This window comes from Equus caballus, chromosome 4, assembly GCF_041296265.1.
Source record: "Equus caballus isolate H_3958 breed thoroughbred chromosome 4, TB-T2T, whole genome shotgun sequence".
Classification (NCBI taxonomy): domain Eukaryota; kingdom Metazoa; phylum Chordata; class Mammalia; order Perissodactyla; family Equidae; genus Equus; species Equus caballus.
In genome coordinates this window covers 79,231,644-79,248,967 of record NC_091687.1, presented here as the reverse complement: position 1 = coordinate 79,248,967, position 17,324 = coordinate 79,231,644, and the positions used below count along the sequence as shown (strand labels likewise).

At 39.0% G+C, this 17,324-nt stretch overlaps 1 long non-coding RNA gene across 1 annotated transcript in view; it reads left to right on the top strand.

The window, feature by feature from the left end:
* Positions 1 to 1,586: 1,586 nt before the first annotated feature.
* LOC138923823 (uncharacterized) overlaps positions 1,587 to 17,324 on the top strand; it is an 87,832-nt gene continuing 72,094 nt past the window's right edge. Inside the window, exon 1 of the long non-coding RNA XR_011437971.1 lies at positions 1,587 to 1,740. This is a non-coding gene — a long non-coding RNA (uncharacterized lncRNA). The remainder of the gene's footprint in view (positions 1,741 to 17,324) is intronic.

The following is a 17,324-nucleotide window of genomic DNA, read 5'->3' as shown; positions in this document are numbered from 1 at the left end:
AGCCAACTGGAACTTCAACACAGGATTTCAACCCAGGCTGTCCAGGCTTTTCCTGTCATGTCATACTGCCTTTTAAAACAGACAGTTGTTTGCATTTGACAAAAAACTTCATGAGGAACTGACATGCCAGCACAGATGAAGTGGGACATAAACACCATGCACAGAGGTACACATCCAATCCAAGAAGAGGATGCAGACCAGACAAGGTCAGAAACATTCCCCTTTGCCACAGAGCTAAGAATGCATCAGTCACCTAGAGAGCAAAGATTTAAAAAGTTAATGCCAGACCCATAATGCGTATTATTTGTATTTACATGTATACATTATTGTATTTTATTTGTAACATGTCCATGTGCTGCTATCATTCGGGTTTATACATTGAGTTATTCTCAACATTTCCTTTCGTTGTCTTTGTATTGTCTTGATGTATTATAAGGCCTTTAATTTAATTAAACCAGACGAACACAACTGACAATTACAGCCAGGAATTTGGAACCAGACAAAAGCAGAACGATACCTTAATAAGGCTAATTCTTGACTATGCTAGAAGTTACAAATTCACTCAAATTTTGAGCGCATTTTAGAGCAAGGCATTGTGGAAGATACAAAAATCAATCAACTATGGGTTCTGCCATCAAAGACCTAGCAATCTAGGATGGGAGATACAACACATTTAGTAAAAAAGTTGTAAAAGAATATGTTGTGTCATATATGAGACAGAGATAAAAAGTGGCTAGAAAAGCGAGTTTCAGTTATTACGGTTGCTAACAAGTTATCCCAAGCCTCAGCAGTGTTAAATACCTATTTATTATTCTGTGGTTCAGGAATTAGGACAGGGCACAGCAGGGACAGTTTGTCTCTGCTTCGTGATGTCTGGGGCCTCAGCTGATGACCTGAATCTTGGGGGCTGGAATCATCTGAAGGCTCATTTGTTTTCTTGTCTGGGAGCTGATGCTGTATAGACTCAAAGGACTGGTGAGCTGGAATAGCTGGGGCTCCTCAGGCGTCCCTATGTTTTGTGGTCTCTCCACCTGGTCTCTCCCTCATGGCCTGTGTCTTGAGAGAGCAGCAGGTAGAAGCTGTACGGCCTTTTTGAACCCAGCTTTACTTCAAATTCATTTCTGCCACGTTCTGTTTGTTAGAATCAATTGACTAAGGCTGTCCCATATTTAAAGGGAAGGGAATTAGACTCCACCTTTTGTAGGAGTAGTGTCAAAGAATTTGTGGGCATGTTTTAAAATCATCACACTGGGTGAAAATCAGGAAATTGAATGGATATTGAAAAATGAATTTAATATGAATGAGTAGAGGTAAGACAAATGGAAGTCAACACAGGGATCTACATCAGCAGCAGGTAAACAACGCATGAGCCGAACAGACTGGTTAGGCTAGGCATTGGGAGTGTAGGAAATAAGGCTGAAAACATAGATGGGGATGAAGATGTGCCAAGCTAAGGAGCATGGATTTGACTCAGCTGGGAACAGAACGCTATTCAGTAGTGGTTTTCAACCTTGGTTGCCATTGGAATCATCTGAGGAGCCTTAAAATAACCAATGCCTGGGTTCCACCCCCAGAGATTCTAATCTAGTTGTTCTGGAATGGAGCCTAAGCATCAGGACTTTTGAAAGCTTCCCAGGTGATTCTTATGTCAGCCAAGGTTGAGAACCAGTGCTCTGAAGGATTTTGAGGAGAGAAGTGATGTTATCAGGAATCAGTTTGCATTCTTTCTCTGGGAAACCAGTAAGTAGTTTACAGCAAATCTGTTTTCATTTGTTTGGTTGTTTTTCACAAAGCCAGATTCCTAAAGACCCTTATGGCTGTTTGAATGGGGTTCCGTGGGGGTTGGTAATCCTGAATTTATTAAAATATGGACTTCTCCTTTTTACCATTTGATAATATAGTTTTAACGTAGTCTTTAAGAAAAAAAATCCTACTGCTGTGTTGCATCTCTCCAGAAGCCAGGACTTCTGAGTAGCCGCTGCTCAGGCACCAGGATCCTGGCAGCTCTGCCTTAGTTTCTGAAAATGAGGTTTTTATTCCATAATCTTTTTACCACGCCTTGTATCTGCGCATGCCAGGGAAATGGCAAAGGTTGCCAGGTTTCAGAACTTGTCATCTCCTCAGGAAGTTTTAAAAGGTCATTGGAATCTCCACCTTTCCCCACTACCTTCCCACCTAGCCCTGCCTTCTAAGAATAAAAGGTAGATGTTTGTACTAAAGTACCCGTGGCAGAGATTCCTAGTGTCATAAAATGAGTATGTTTCTAATGGACTGTCAACTGGAAGCTTGATAAATAGAAACTTCAGAAATTGAATTGTAGAACCATTGATGTCACATTGGGTCATCCCAATATTCTATGTCTTAGTGGTATGAAGGAATTATTTCATATCTTGCCTGTGAATATCGATTTGTGCTTAATATACTTTCAACTACATTATCATATTCATTATTCAACAATTCCACAAGGGAGATCTTATTATTCCCATTTCACAGATGAGGAAAATGAGATTTAGAGGGATTGTGACTTGTGCAAGGTCATAGAGCTAGTAGGTGGCAGAACGAAATTTGAGTACAGCTATTCTGATTCCAAGTTTACTGTTCTTTACACTACACATATTTTATGTTTTGAGAGAACTGGAGTTTAATTTCTCTTCTTTATATCAGTCTCAGAAATTTAGGAAACTTAAACATTCATATTTCCTTTAATGTATATTTTTAGATTATGTTAAACCCTTTTTAAAAATTTCATATACGTTTTCAACACATCTACTTTGTAAAGTAATGAGATATGTAAATTTACTGTTTGCTTTGTAAATCCTTTTTATTTGATTTATATTTATCTCTTAAATTTCAAAGGATACCACATATTTATTATATACTGAATTTTCTGGGAGGCAGGAGGGAAAGTCTGTCCATTCATTCTGTAGGTTTTATTCCTATCTCAGCCTCTAACTTTCAGACTAATCTTTTCAAATCTGCAACTATATCTTTACTTATACCATCCCATTATTCTAATTGATCATATTGGATCTTCTAATGATTCATTTTACAAAACTTTTTTTTAAATGTTTTAAAAATTTTTTTCAATTGGCACCTGAGCTAACATCTGTTTCCAATCTTCTCTTTTTTTCTTATTCTTCTCCCCAAAGCCCCACAGTACGTAGTTGTATATTCTAGTTGTGAGTACCTCTGGTCATGCTATGTATGATGCTGCCTCAGCATGGCCTGATGAACAGTGCCATGTCCATGCCCAGGATTTGAACCAGCAAAACCCTGGGCCACTGAAGCAGAGCACACGAACTTAACCACTTGGCCACAGGGCAAACCCCAAAACATTTTTTGAGAAACCATTATGTGCCAAGAACTTTGGAGATACAATGATGAGTAAGATTGCAAGGCTTTTCCAAGTTGACTCTCTCTTTCTGGAGGTACAATGACAAGAAGTGCAGAAACCAGTTCAAGTGACGCTATAGTATTTTGTCAATGAGGCATTGATAAGGTTTTATGTCCAATATTCATCCTTACTATAAATAGTCTTCAATGTACTTTAGATAATTTTCTAGCTACCTTCTTGCAAATCACAATTTATAAATCTTACAAGTTTTTTATTTGACCCTTAATGAATATTCTTACATTTTCCCCTATTAAAACTATTTTGTCACTTTATCCACTGACATAGCCTTGTTATATCTTGTTGGGATTTATCCCTATCTGCATGGAATTCGTTTATCTACAAGACAACTTTTATCTTCAGGCTCACAAATGGTACTGTACTCCCACCTCCTCATCATTATCATTTGTAAAATATTCAATAAGACAGGTCTCAGCGCCAATATTATTCATGTGTCAGTTTTGCTGAGTGGGCAACAAGATTATCTGTGAAGGGAAAAATATTCTTGGGAGAAGTAGACGTAGGAAATTTTTTTCAAAAGGTTATAGTTAAACTAGAGAGTTAAACTAAAATCAAGTTTGCAGAAGTCATCTACCAACTAGAAATAACTGTTAGAATCAGCATTGATTTACTGATTATCAAGATAAATGTAAATAAGTATCATATCTATCATATCTTTATATGATCTACCATTGTATTTTGAATGCTGAACCTTCTTACATTCTACTGATCAGGGTTCCTAATGGCAATAATTGGAGGATCAGTTGGGAAGAAAAACAGAAAGCTTAAAGTATTGAAAGTATAGTAGAGTCTTTAAGATTCAAGGAAATACTTCTTGAGATCCATTTCTGGTACTAAAAAGTGTAATTTTACCAGTTGAATTGGAATTCATAGGGAGTGTCATTGTACTTCTTACTCTAATCATAGATCTCTAAGACATGTCAAGGGACCTCAGATTCCCAGATTCCCACATCTCTAAGATTTTGATCTTGGTGCCCTTTTTTTTTTGGCCCCAACACCACGGCTTTTCCACTCTTCCAGGCTCCCAAACTCTCTGAACTCCTCTTCTATCACAGAAGGCCATCCAGTCATTAGCCCATCCCATACTGACCCTGCCCATTGACTTCCTCCTCGTTTCCATGGCCGGTCTTCGTATACAAGATTCTTCCCACTAATCTGGCATAGAGATAGTCAAGAGACCAGGTTGTGACTTCCAGTCCTGAGTTCTAGTTCTGATTTTGCCGCTCCTTATGAGATCTTGACTATCTTCAACTGTAAAGTTAAAGCATTGTACAAAATAGTCTCTATACTTCATTCTAGCTCTCAGTGTTCTGCTTTTCTGATTTGGTACAGAGTAGAATGAAGGGGAGTAGCATGGGCAATAGAAATGTATGTTCTACTAATTTTCCTCTTAGCTTTTTCACTTTCTCAGCCCTTTTCAAGGGCAATTTCAATGTAGTCCTAGTAGCTGGCTTAAGTCTCCCTTGCAGCTTTCCCCAACATTAGTCTGGTTGTGTGAACTGACGAATGAGAAAATAGTTGGAAAGAAGAAGGTTAAAGTGTAGCATCTGAGGGAACTGCTCCATTATATTGGTTAATCACATTGGTGTGAGAGGTAGTGTGCTGCATGAGGAAATACAGAATTTTTCAATGATTATAAATTTGGATTAAATTTAAAAACACATATTGCATTCCATGAAATTGGAGAATCACCCTTGATGAAGGGTTATGACACCCTGACCCAGCTAACTAACCTGGTCATTCTCCAGTGATGCCATAAACACTTCTAGCTCTTTGATCACCGAAATGCCTTCTCCTCTCTTTTTTCTGCTTGCTTAAATTTCTCCTTTATCCTCAAGACCTCACTTGAGTTCTAATTTTTTTTTATATTAAAATTTGTCTAGCTGCCCCAACCCAGGATAATCTCTGTTCTTTTGAATTGCTAGAGCATGATTATCTGCTCCACTTATTCTTCTGGTGACCTTCTGTTGCCATTTGTTTTTATCCCTTGATGAATATATCCTGTCTTTCGAATTAGTTCTTAAACTCATTGTGAAGGACTTTGTCGTGGCCCTCTATCTGGCTCAATGCCCAGCACTCAAGCATCACCCAATAAAAGCTTATTTGTGGTAACAGCACATAATTCCATGAGAATCACTTAAATATTGTTGACTGCATGTTACCTGAGAGATGTATCATCTGACTCTGATTTGGCAAGAACATCATATCTTCATTTATAACGAAACTAGCCTTGCAGCCCTGAACCCTAGCTAATGGATGGCCAGAAACCGAGTTGATTGAACATTTGCGGTGGAGGTGAAAAGTGTTTAGTTAACTGTCAAAATGGTTGCCTTAACCCACTGGGGCTGCTATAACAAAATAGCACAGCCTGGGTAGCTTATAAACAACAGAAATTTATTTCTCACAGTTCTAGAGGCTGGAAGTCCAAGATCAGAGTGCTGGAAGGTGGGTGAGGGCCCTCTTCCAGGCTGCAGACTGCTGAAGTCCTGCTGTGTCCTCACATGCTGGGAGGAGCTAGGGATCTCTCTGGGGTCTTTTTTATAAGGCACTAATCCCATTCCTGAGGGCTCCATCTTTATAATTAATTACCTCCCAAAGGCCCCACCTCTTAATACCATCAACTTTGGGGGGACAAAACATTCCGACAAAACTAATAGTCAATACTAATTAGTTAGTAGATGTCAAATAATTTTATATGGTTTTTAATCTGGGAGGCATTAAATGTCATCAAGAACCCTATCTATATCTGTCACTATGTTAGTAAAAGGAAAATATAAAATAATAATAGCTTACACTTACAGAATATTTTACACATATTTACTTATTTAATATTTACAACAACCCTTTGAAATAGACAATTATATTATTTCCCATTTTATGGAAAGAATATTATTTCTCATTTTATAGGTGAGGAAACAGGGCACAGAAAGGTTAAGTAACTTGCTCAAGATTGCACAGCTAGTAAGGGAGATAGCTGGGATTTGAAGCTAGGCAACCTGACTCCCACATCTAAAACTAATATGCCATGATATAAGTTGGTTCCTTATATTCTATAATGACTGGGTAGATATGAACCAGTAAAATTTATTTTAATTAAAGAAATTTGAGTACTAGGTGGCTTTTTCAAATGGAAACAAAGACCACGTGAGAGCTGAAAAAGCCCCTGTGGGAAATGCATTGTGCTAGCTCAAAGTCAGCCTGTGAAACTCAGTTTCTTTCCCATCTTTAAGTTATTTTCCATTAGTGTGAAAGCAGAACCAGGAGCACTGGCTGAGGTGAAGAGGGCCTTTCATCTTCCCGGGCAGGGGGACCACTTGGGAAGGCAGGCTGATGAGAGCTGCGGGGGAGCTGAGCCATTTTAAAAACACATGAAAGTAAGAGCTTAAGAGAGAATTTTTATGAGGATGGCAAAGTTGAGGGTGTATGCTTATGCACGCATGCAGGAAACGTGGGTTAAAACTGATCAGTGATTAAAATTCCTTAGACCTTTAAAATGCAAATGATTTGAAAAAATGTCATATTTTTGAAAAGTAAGCATTCTCATTTATGGGAGCTACAACATGGTACTTTATTCTAGAGAACATTTGAAGTTGTGTGAAATTCACTAGAGCTCCAGGACAAATTATTAGACAAAAATATTGCCTGCTGGGGCTTGGGAAAGAATTCCATTGATCTCCCATTCCTACCTTTTTATCCTTAAGAAAGAGGTGGGACAATTAAACTTTTTCTTTTTTATCATTTGTGCAGATAATGACACAAACACTTCAGTGTAAATTGGGAAAACAATGTCCACAGCTCCTATTTTGCAAAACACTGCCCTGGTTTCTCCGAGATGGAGGTTAGGCACACATATTTTCAATGACACCCATTTCTTCTTTGCTCTTCTGAGCAAAGGAGAGTTTTCTTCTGCAGCGTTCTTGAGAAAGCGCTGCCTGCCAGGTTCTTCCATCGGAATAGTGAATACTCGGGCTCTCTCACTGGGACCCTCTAATTACAAGGCTAAGTTTGAAGATTTCAACTTATTTTGGCACACAGGGTGATGACTCAAGATTTAATTCTCTCTTCAGGCTATCTAATTAATAAAACTCTCTAATTTTTGTCAGAATACATTCAGCAGGGGTTTAAATAACTAGTTCTCAAAGAGCTCTATTTTGCTACTGTCAAAAACTGTTCTTTAAATCTGCTAAAAATATCCCAGGATACAGTAAAGGGAATGCACAGCTTCCTCCCTTTGTGAAGATATGATGAATTCCTTTTGCATTTGCCTGTTTTAAATATATGTCAAGAAGAGTAGGAGGAAGGAGGAATGGAATTTTTGGCACCAAAAACTATAGGACTCAAGTGACTAAAGATCTATCTTCTCCATCCATAGGGTTGAGAGATGAAAGAGTTTAAAATTTCTAGGCTCATCCTTTCCTTTTTGGTTCTCTCCTTTATTTTAAGTCTGCATATTTTACCTAAACACATGAATTTCACCACAAAATGAATTCAGCTGGAGTTACATTCTTCTTCTAACAAATAAGGTAGGAAATTTTCCCTTTGATTTTGCCTTAATCAAATTCTACCATGATTAACAGTCAAGGACAGGAAATCCAATTGCTCAGTAACAAGACACAGAAATTACACATGGAGGTCAAGGAATACACCACAATTTTGAAAATATTTACATAATGAAAAGATTCCTAAACCCCAGTTGTGATTCACTTACAGAGTGATGTACTCTGTGCAATTGCAGTGAAGCAAACCACATTTGTGTCTCTTCTCTGGTTCACTCTGATGAAATTCGGCTCATGTATTTTTTAAAATTTATCTTAGGAAAATAATTCATTCATTAATTCAATGAATATTTATTGAGCATTTTGTATGTGCCAGACAGTGAAATTTGGCTCATGTGTTTTATTTTATTTCAGAAAAATAGTTTATTTGTTCATTCAATGAGTATTTATTGAGCATTTTCTATATAACAGACAATGTTCTGGGTGCTGAGAAACAGCAGAGAATGAAACAAACAGAAATCTGTTCCTTCATGGAGTGTGCGTAATAGTGGTGGAGACAAACAATTAACAAGATAAGCAAGCAAAACAGACATTAGTTTAGATATTGACAAGTGCTAAGGAGGAAAATAAAATAAGGAAGGGGAATATGAAATGTCCTGGGGAATTGTAATCTTAGAGAGGATGGCAAAGAAGGTCTGATTGAGGAGTTGATGTTTGCATAAAAACTGGAAAGAAGTGAGGCTGGTATTAGGCGGAAGAATGTTCTAGACAGAGGGCCAGTGCAAAGGTCCTCTGAAGTTGGGGCAAATGGGCAGATTTAAGATACATCAAGGAAACCACTGTGACTGGAGCAGAGTGAGCAGAGGAAAGGAGACAGGATAAGTCAGAGAGGTGCTAGGGGCCTGATCAGGGAGTGGTTTATACATCATTATGAGGACTTTGTCTTTTGCTCACAGTAAGGTAAGATTTTTGAGTAAATGAAGGTCTGAGGCAGAGGAATGACATGATCTGACAAGTTTTAACAAGATTGTTCTGGCAGCTGTTCTGAGAATAAGATGAAGGTGCAGCAAGAGGAGAAGCAGGAAACCAGATCAAAGACTGTTGCAACAATCCAAGTGAGGGATGATGATGCATTGGACCAGGATAGTAGCAAGAAAGGTGATGAGATATGGTCAGATTTTGGATATATTATGAAGTTATAGATGACAGGATCAATTCATGACCAGAAGTGATGTATGAGAGAGAGTGAGAGTCAAGAATGGCCATAGCAACTAGAAGGATGGGGTTGCCATTTACTGACATGTTGAGGAATGCAAGAGGAATAAGTTTTGGGGGAAATGTCAGTAGAGCAGTTTTGGACACGTGAAATTTGAGAGGTTCCCTTAAGACATCTTGAGTGAGATATCAAATCTGGAGTTCAGGAGAGAGGTCCAGGTTGGAGGTATTATATATATATATATAAAGTATATATACAATGAGTTTTCAACACATAGATGATATATAAAGCCATAAGATTAGGCAAGATCTACAAGAGAATAAGTATGAAAAGAGAAAAAAGGTCCAAGGACTGAATCTAGGGCACACCAACACTTTGACTTCAGGCAGATGAAGAGACATCGGTGAAAGAGACTGAAAAGCAGTAACTAAATAGATAGAAGAAGAGCCTGGCAAGTGTATAGGTTAACCCAGGTCCTCTGTGCAGAAGGCAAGATAGAATTAATCATGCAAGTATTTTATTAGAGGAAATGCCTGTGAGAGAAAGTTAGGGATGGAGCCGTACAAGACTGAGACAGCTGACAGATTGCAATGAATATCTGACCTCAGTGAAGAAGTGGGGGGGAAAAGTTGCATGGGTGCAATTTAAAGAGGGTTCAGCAAGTCTGTTGGGAAGTCATCAAGCCAAAGTCAACCATCTGAGGGGTGCCTATTTCCATGATATGGGCCTGGCTCAGGATCCTTGCCACATGCAGCCATTGGGAAGCTTGGTTTCATACTCTGTGCAAACACAACAATGGATTTTGGACGTAGCAGTCTGGGGCCCTTGATCAATTAAGCTCCCTCTTGTTGGAGGCCGTATTTTCATACCTGCCAAATGTGGTGACCCAATTATTTACTGCTGTGTAATAAATCAACCTAAAACTTTGTGCCTTAAACAAACACTTTATTATTGCATGTAGGGCTATATGAATTGACTGGGCTCAGTTGGGTGGTTCTTGCTTGATGTTTCTTATCCACTTGCAGTCAGATCTTGGCTGGATCTGGAGTCATTGAAGGCTTGAGTGGGCTGAAAGGCCAAAATGGTTTCTTCACCTATGTGTCCAATACCTCAGTACTCTTCCATATGGTCTCCTGGGCTTCTTACATAGCAGTTCAGGGCCCTGAGAGGCAAGAAACAGGAACTGCCAATCCCCTTAAAGGCTAGATCTGGAACTTGAAGTGTTATTTCCACCATATTCTATTAGTTAAAGCAATGGCAGGCCAACCCAGATTCAAGAGGGTGGAGGAATAGACACCATTTTTCAGTGGGGGAGTGTCATGAACTTCCAGGAAACAAAAGAATTGGTCACAGCTATCTTTGGAGATAAGCTACCTCACTAAGTGAAGAAAACATGTGAAGAAAGGAGAGAGTAATCAACAATGTAGATTGCTATTGAGAGGACATTAAAAACGAGGATGAGATGTACTTAGCAAAATAACCTTGTTAAGAAATCATTCCCTACAATGGTACATGTAAAAGTGTGATTGAAGTGGTTTGAAGAGGTATGGAAGGAGAAAAATTGGAGCTAGATAGTATAGATAATTTTTTCAAGGACTTTTGTTGTAAAAGGAATGAGTAAAATGAGACAGTAGCAGAAGGAGGAAGAGGGGTCAAGAGGGAGTTATTTTAAACTGAGAGACATAGTATCATGTGTATGCTCATGGTAGTGGTCCAGTAGGGAGGGAAAAGTTGATGGTAAAGGAGATAAAGGAAATATTGCTGAATAGTTTTTTGAAGAAGGCAAAAGAGGATGGAACTAATGTACAAGTGGAGGGTTTGGTCTTAGGTCCAAGGACAACTTACATGTGCAGATGCACGTAGTTGGGTGGATATGGTTGGGGAACTGGAGAATTTCTTTTCTGATTACATCTATTTTCTCTGTGAAAAAGGAAGCAAGGTGACCCACTGTGATTAGGAATTGGCAGAAGATCTTGAAGTTCTGAGGAGAGAGGAGAGGCATGAAAGTCATCCGGAAGAGTGGGAGAAGGAATTGATTAGGGGATAGAATGATTGCTATGCAACCTTAGGAGCCCTCTGAGGTTCATGAATTTAAAGGGTGACCAGTCAGCACAAATCTGTATTTTACTCATGCAAGTGCAGCAGAACAGTGCAGTCATGGACTAGAAGGAAAGATGGATTTAATCAGGGTTGTGGTTTAGCCAAGGGAGTAAGACAAAGTTAGAGAGAGGTAAGTGATTTGTAGGTTCACACAAGGGCATGATTATAATAATTGATCATGGAGTTTAAGATGTTGACTTGGATCACTAAAGTGGTGTCTATCTAAAGATGCTATACATGTATGCTTGTGGCTTTTTAAATTTTGGCAGTGTTTGTTTTATTCCTTCTTTGATTCAGTAAGTTAAAACTTCCCAACTTTGAATGGGCTTGCCCAGAAGGCAGTGACTTACCTAGCTTTAGAGGTATCCATGTAGAGGCTGAGAAGATGCTTTGTGTGAGATATTTAAAAGAATTCATACTCCAGAAGAATGTTGGACTAGAACATTTTTAAGGGTTTCCTGGGGTTCAACTCTGATATTCTCTGATTCTCTTGAGGATTAATTGTGCACCTGTTATGTGCAATTCTCTACAGGAGGTGTGTTGGGACTTATAAAGATACATTTGATATACTGTCTGACCCCAGGATGATTATAATTCAGTAGCTTTTTAAAGTAAGTTTATAATACAGATGTACTGAAAATTAAGTATTTAGTAGTTGATGAAAATTGATACTTATTAATCTATTAGTTCTGCTATTATGTGACTGCCATGGTGGGCTAGCTCCATGTTTGCCCCCCCCCCCCCCCCCCCCGCATCATAAACTCGAGGGTGCAGCAATTTTGACTCCCAGAAACCTAGATTGGAGGGGCTAAAAACTGGCTGGTCTTACTTTAGTAACATATCTAAAAAAATGGTGGATTCAGGGGCTGGCCCCGTGGCCGAGTGGTTAAGTTCGCGCGCTCCGCTGCAGGCGGCCCAGTGTTTCGTTGGTTCGAATCCTGGGCGCGGACATGGCACTGCTCGTCAGACCACGCTGAGGCAGCGTCCCACATGCCACAACTAGAAGGACCCACAACGAAGAATATACAACTATGTACTGGGGGGCTTTGGGGAGAAAAAGGAAAAAAATAAAATCTTAAAAAAAAAAAATGGTGGATTCAAAGGATTTGTTCATGTAGGGTCATTGGCAAATGTGAAAAAACGTGAGGCACTTTGGTGACTCCAAAAGGGAAAGAATATCCTCCTTTTGCTGTCTGTAAACATAATCACAGTCTTCTTTGTGTGGAAGAAAATGTTAGCAGTATATAGGCCATTTCTATATTCAGCCCCGGCATTAAACTGGGGCACAGCTGATGCACTCGTTTCAGACAGTACCAATTGCTGCAGATGGATTCATCATTTATCGGTTGACATACTCATTATTTTGACAGAAATGATTGGTTTCGTTGTGCCACATTCTGGTTGTTTTATGTATAGTGTCCTGGTCTTACTCTAGATACTTTGCACCTTCAGGCAGAAAACATCATCAACATAGAAGTTTTTTACTCTTGACATTTCTATCATCCAGAAGACATCAGTTCAGGATTAAATAGTGTATGCTGGCACAGTTGGGAGGCTGTGGAGAGGTATTTTTCCACTACATCTAGGTTCCATAGTGGCAAGTGCTATAGGAATGCCCAGTTAGGTTGGAATTTCCCTCCTTCCAATAACAAGAAGGATTATGAATGACAAAAGTTATTCCCAGGTTGTCAGAGTGCTTTAAAAAGATCCAGTCTAAAGGTATGAAAAATGTACTTTAGGGGGAAAAGATTCATAGCATAAGTGAATCCTTTACAATATATAATGTTTGCCCCAGACATCCTTTAAATATTCAACTACAGCTGTATTTTAAAATTACTTATTTTATCAAAAACAGCTTTTATATGTATCATATAACATGAGTTGCAGGAGAACATCAAATTTCATACTTACTACTTATAATTGAAACTAAAAAAATGGGGGACAGGGAGACATTTTGGATCAAATTTACAAAGTTAAAATTGCAAAAAATTACATTTTCTACAAATTACATTTTATACAAAGACAAAACAACAACAAAATCATATGTCAGAGTAGAAAAGCCAGATGCATAGCTCAGGCAGGCAGGTGGGCGGGCAGGCAGGCAGACAGGTGGGTAGGTGGTTGGGCCCGAGAGTGGAGAGGTGGATGTGCAAGCTGGCAGGCTGTTCCATCCACGTGCAGGGGAGGATTTGTAGGCAGGGTCCAGAGAATGACAAGACAGATTGGCAATCAGAGAAGAATCAGAAAATATGGCTGGAGGACTTCAATGTTAAGGCAAAGGCTGTTTGCTTTGTGCTTTCTCTGTGTAGGCAAATCACCTGCTACATGTGGGTAGTCCTGGCCCACAGGGTTACAAAGAACCAGAAAAAGTCAGCAACTCAAGGGAATTCTACCTATGATTAGAGATGCTAAAATTACCCCTAGGCTAGCCTTGTGAATCTAAGGAGAGGCTCACTAACAGAACACTCCCTGTGTCTCTGGGAGTTGATGATAACAGAAATAACTCTGCATTCTCTCCCGAGCACTTCAGTCATGTAACAGATGTCACTAGACACGGAGGCGAGTACATAGCTCAAGAGGTCTTCCTTGATGTCACAGAAGGCCCTGATGGGGTCAGAAGTCAATTTCTCTTGAGATTCCTGCATGGATATCCCTCAGTTAAACACTAGTCAATAAACCCTGTGGCTAATATTTTCAAGTTTATGAGAAAAGGATTGGTTGAACTGGAAACAGTGGAAAGAAAATAGCAGGTGTCAGGAAGAGTGGTGGGCTCTTCAGTAAGGAGGCAGGGAGGAGGCGTGGGGTGGTTTCTTTCCCTTCTGGAACCAATTGCCATCCTTAACTTGGCATTGTGAGGATCAGAGGGAGCATACCACTAAACAGAGACATAACAGAAACAGAACCCATGGGGCCAGACGAGACTTCAAGTGATTCACACATTAAAGATTGTCTGCGTGTTGATGATCCTCAGTGATTTGGGTAGGTGTTGTCCTCCTTCTAAGAGATATGTGCATTCTCCTCACAAACCTGAATTTCTCAGCTCTCATGTCATGAATTTGGCTTCATGATTTTCAGCTGAGGGAAGCAGAAAGCAAATGGTTGGAGGTTTTTCAGTCCCAGATGGTGGTATCTGCTTTCAGAGTACATTTATTCATTATTTGAATGAATTTTCTTAATATTAGCTGTGGCAAATTCTACAGGGCTACAAAGACCTATAAGAGGTCAGCTTAATGGAATAATACCCCTCACCTAGCTGTCCTCAGATCTCTGGGTCCCATCTTCTCACTCTCTTTTGGGCACTCTAAATCCTCTGCTGGTAATTTAAGTTTTGAAGACTCGATAAAGCTCCATTTTTGGCCAACTTACACTCTCTCCTCCCTCAGTCATCCTACTCATTCTTACGGTTTCAGTACCATCCGTGTACCGATGGCTCTCAGAAATAAAGCTCTACCTCAGTGCTTCTCAAAATATGATCCCTGAACCTGCAGCAACAGCATCACCTGAATACTTGTTAGAAATTCAAATTCCTGCCCCTTTTCCCCCCCAGGCCTAAAAATCAGAAACTCTGAAGGCAAGATCCTGTAAGCTATGCTGTGACAACCTCCTCAGGTGATTCTGATCCTAGCTCAAGTTTGAGAACTGCTTTGGTTTGTACAATTTTCCTGAGCTGGTATAGCTGACGAACACAATTGCATAGGTGTCTAACAGACATGTCCAAAATGGAAACCATGATCTTCCCCCACCTCCCAAAGTGTTCTACTTCTGGTATTCAGTAAAGGGTATCATTACTCAGTTTCTTAAGCCAGAAATCTGAGAATCATCCGTGACACTTGCTTGTACCTCACCTTCCACATTCAGTTAATCACCACATTGTGTTTAACTCTACCTCTAGAACGCGTATGTACTTGTCTGTTTCTCTCCATCATGACCACCACCACCCTGTTTTAAGCCACCATTATCTCTTGCCTGGACTACTGAAATAATCAGCGGGTATCTCTGTAGCCTCTTTTGGTCCTCATCAATCCATTCTTCATATGATCTTCCCACAGATCTGATCAGGTCAGCCCTTAACTCAGCACATTTTAAGGGCTAGCCTTTGCACTTAGAATTAGCACCCGAGTCCTTAGTATCTTCTACAAAGCCAGTGCTTCTCAAAGCGTAAGGGGGCAAACTACTGAATTAGAATCTCTTGTGGGTAGGGCTTGGAAATTTGTAAATATAGTAGTATATAAAATATTCCAATTACAGTCAATCCTCATAAAATTTTACATTTTAAAATGTTTAATGATATAATGTGTAATTAGTTTTTAGTAGTAAATACAGTCCCCTTTCACTAAAAGCCTAAGGAAAGTTTGGTCATTATTCATCTCATTTAAAGATTTTTCAATTAAAAGTTTACTTTTTATGTTTAATTCACCAAATTTTTTTTTTTTAGGAAGATTAGCCCTGAGCTAACTACTGCCAATCTTCCTCTTTTATTTTGCTGAGGAAGGCTGGCCCTGAGCTAACATCCATGCCCATCTTCCTCTATTTTATATGTAGGACGCCTGCCCCACAGCATGGTTTTTGCCAAGCGGTGCCATGTCCGCACCCAGGATCTGAACCGGCAAACCCCGGAACCATGGAGAAGCAGAATGTGCAAACTTAACCACTGCGCCACCGGGCCAGCCCCTAATTCACCAAAATTTTTAATATACATATGCTTTTTTTAAAATCAAGAATGTATTACTAAAAATTATAACAGTAATTCAATCCAGAAAAAAATCATAACACTTAAACTCTCATAGTTAGAGAAAATTAGAAATTTAAATTTAAAATTATGTGAATATTTTGTTACAGATAAGCATGATATGATGATCAACAAAATATTTTTCAAGCACAAAATATATTATACAAGGATGAATACCTAGGAGAGTATGGTAGAATAGAAATATGAGTCAACAAAGAAAAAGGAAAGATGGAAAATTTCTAAATGTTAAGGAACAGCTGATGAATATATTTTAAATGTATTATAGTAATCAAATTATAGCATTTGATTTCTCATGAAACATTTAGAAGAATGTTGTAATAATTTCACTTTTAAATGTCAATCCATACAAGGTGCCAGAAATTGAATGCTTTGTAACTATTTAATATTATGGTTATTTTCTTCCCCAAAACAAAAATCTTTGAGGTGACGATTTTTCAAAATTATTGGAAAGTGTACGTGAGAAGAAATAAAGACCATTGTTCTAACCCAGGGAAGTAATGTTTGGGGCAAGTTTTTCTGTCCTAGCTAGTTTGAGCTCTTAAATGAAGTAAAAGTGTTTGACAAATTAATTTTATTTGTATATAGGAATTGAGACAGCATACTCCTATGGATTATTGGGCATGAGGTTATTCCCCAAATTGGAAAAAGTCAAATAGAGAAAAACATAACAAAAAAGTCTAATGTTCATCTATTTCCCCAGAAGAAGCCTCAGAAAGAGGCTGTGACCCCACAAAGACATAGATAAAAGGATGATTGATTTTATAACTTGGTTCAATAAGGGTCCATTTAATTTCTAAGAGTCTGGAGACATAACGAAAGGCAATCCTTCCTATGTTGACTTAAAATGACTCTCACCCAGACACATGTCTGGATAGTTAAGAGAGCGGGAGTCTGCAGAAAAGTAGACGCAGTCAGACCGGACGTATCCAAAGACCAGGCAGCCTGAGATTTTCCAAGAGTTATGCCACTGTTGAGAATTTGATCAGAATTAAGAAGAGCTGGTCCGTTTTCCTTGCTTTCACTCCAGGAATCTAGAGTTAATCTGTTCTGGTTAGAATGTCTTTTCCATCCTTTTTCTGCAGTAAATAATATTTCTTCCTTCTGTTATCCTGCATTTCTTTACCTATTAAACAGACCTGCCTGGGAAAGGTCTATTCTCTCTATCTTAGAATATTTTTCCTCCCCCTCAGTAGTAGAACAGATTTTTGTGATTTTGGTATTTGTTGGTCCTGGGGAGAGGGGATCGAAAGTGACAGCTTTAAACGGGGAGATGTTGGTCAAAGAGTACAACTTTCAGTTATAAGATGAATAAGTTCTGAGGATCTCATGCACAGCATGGTGATTATAGCT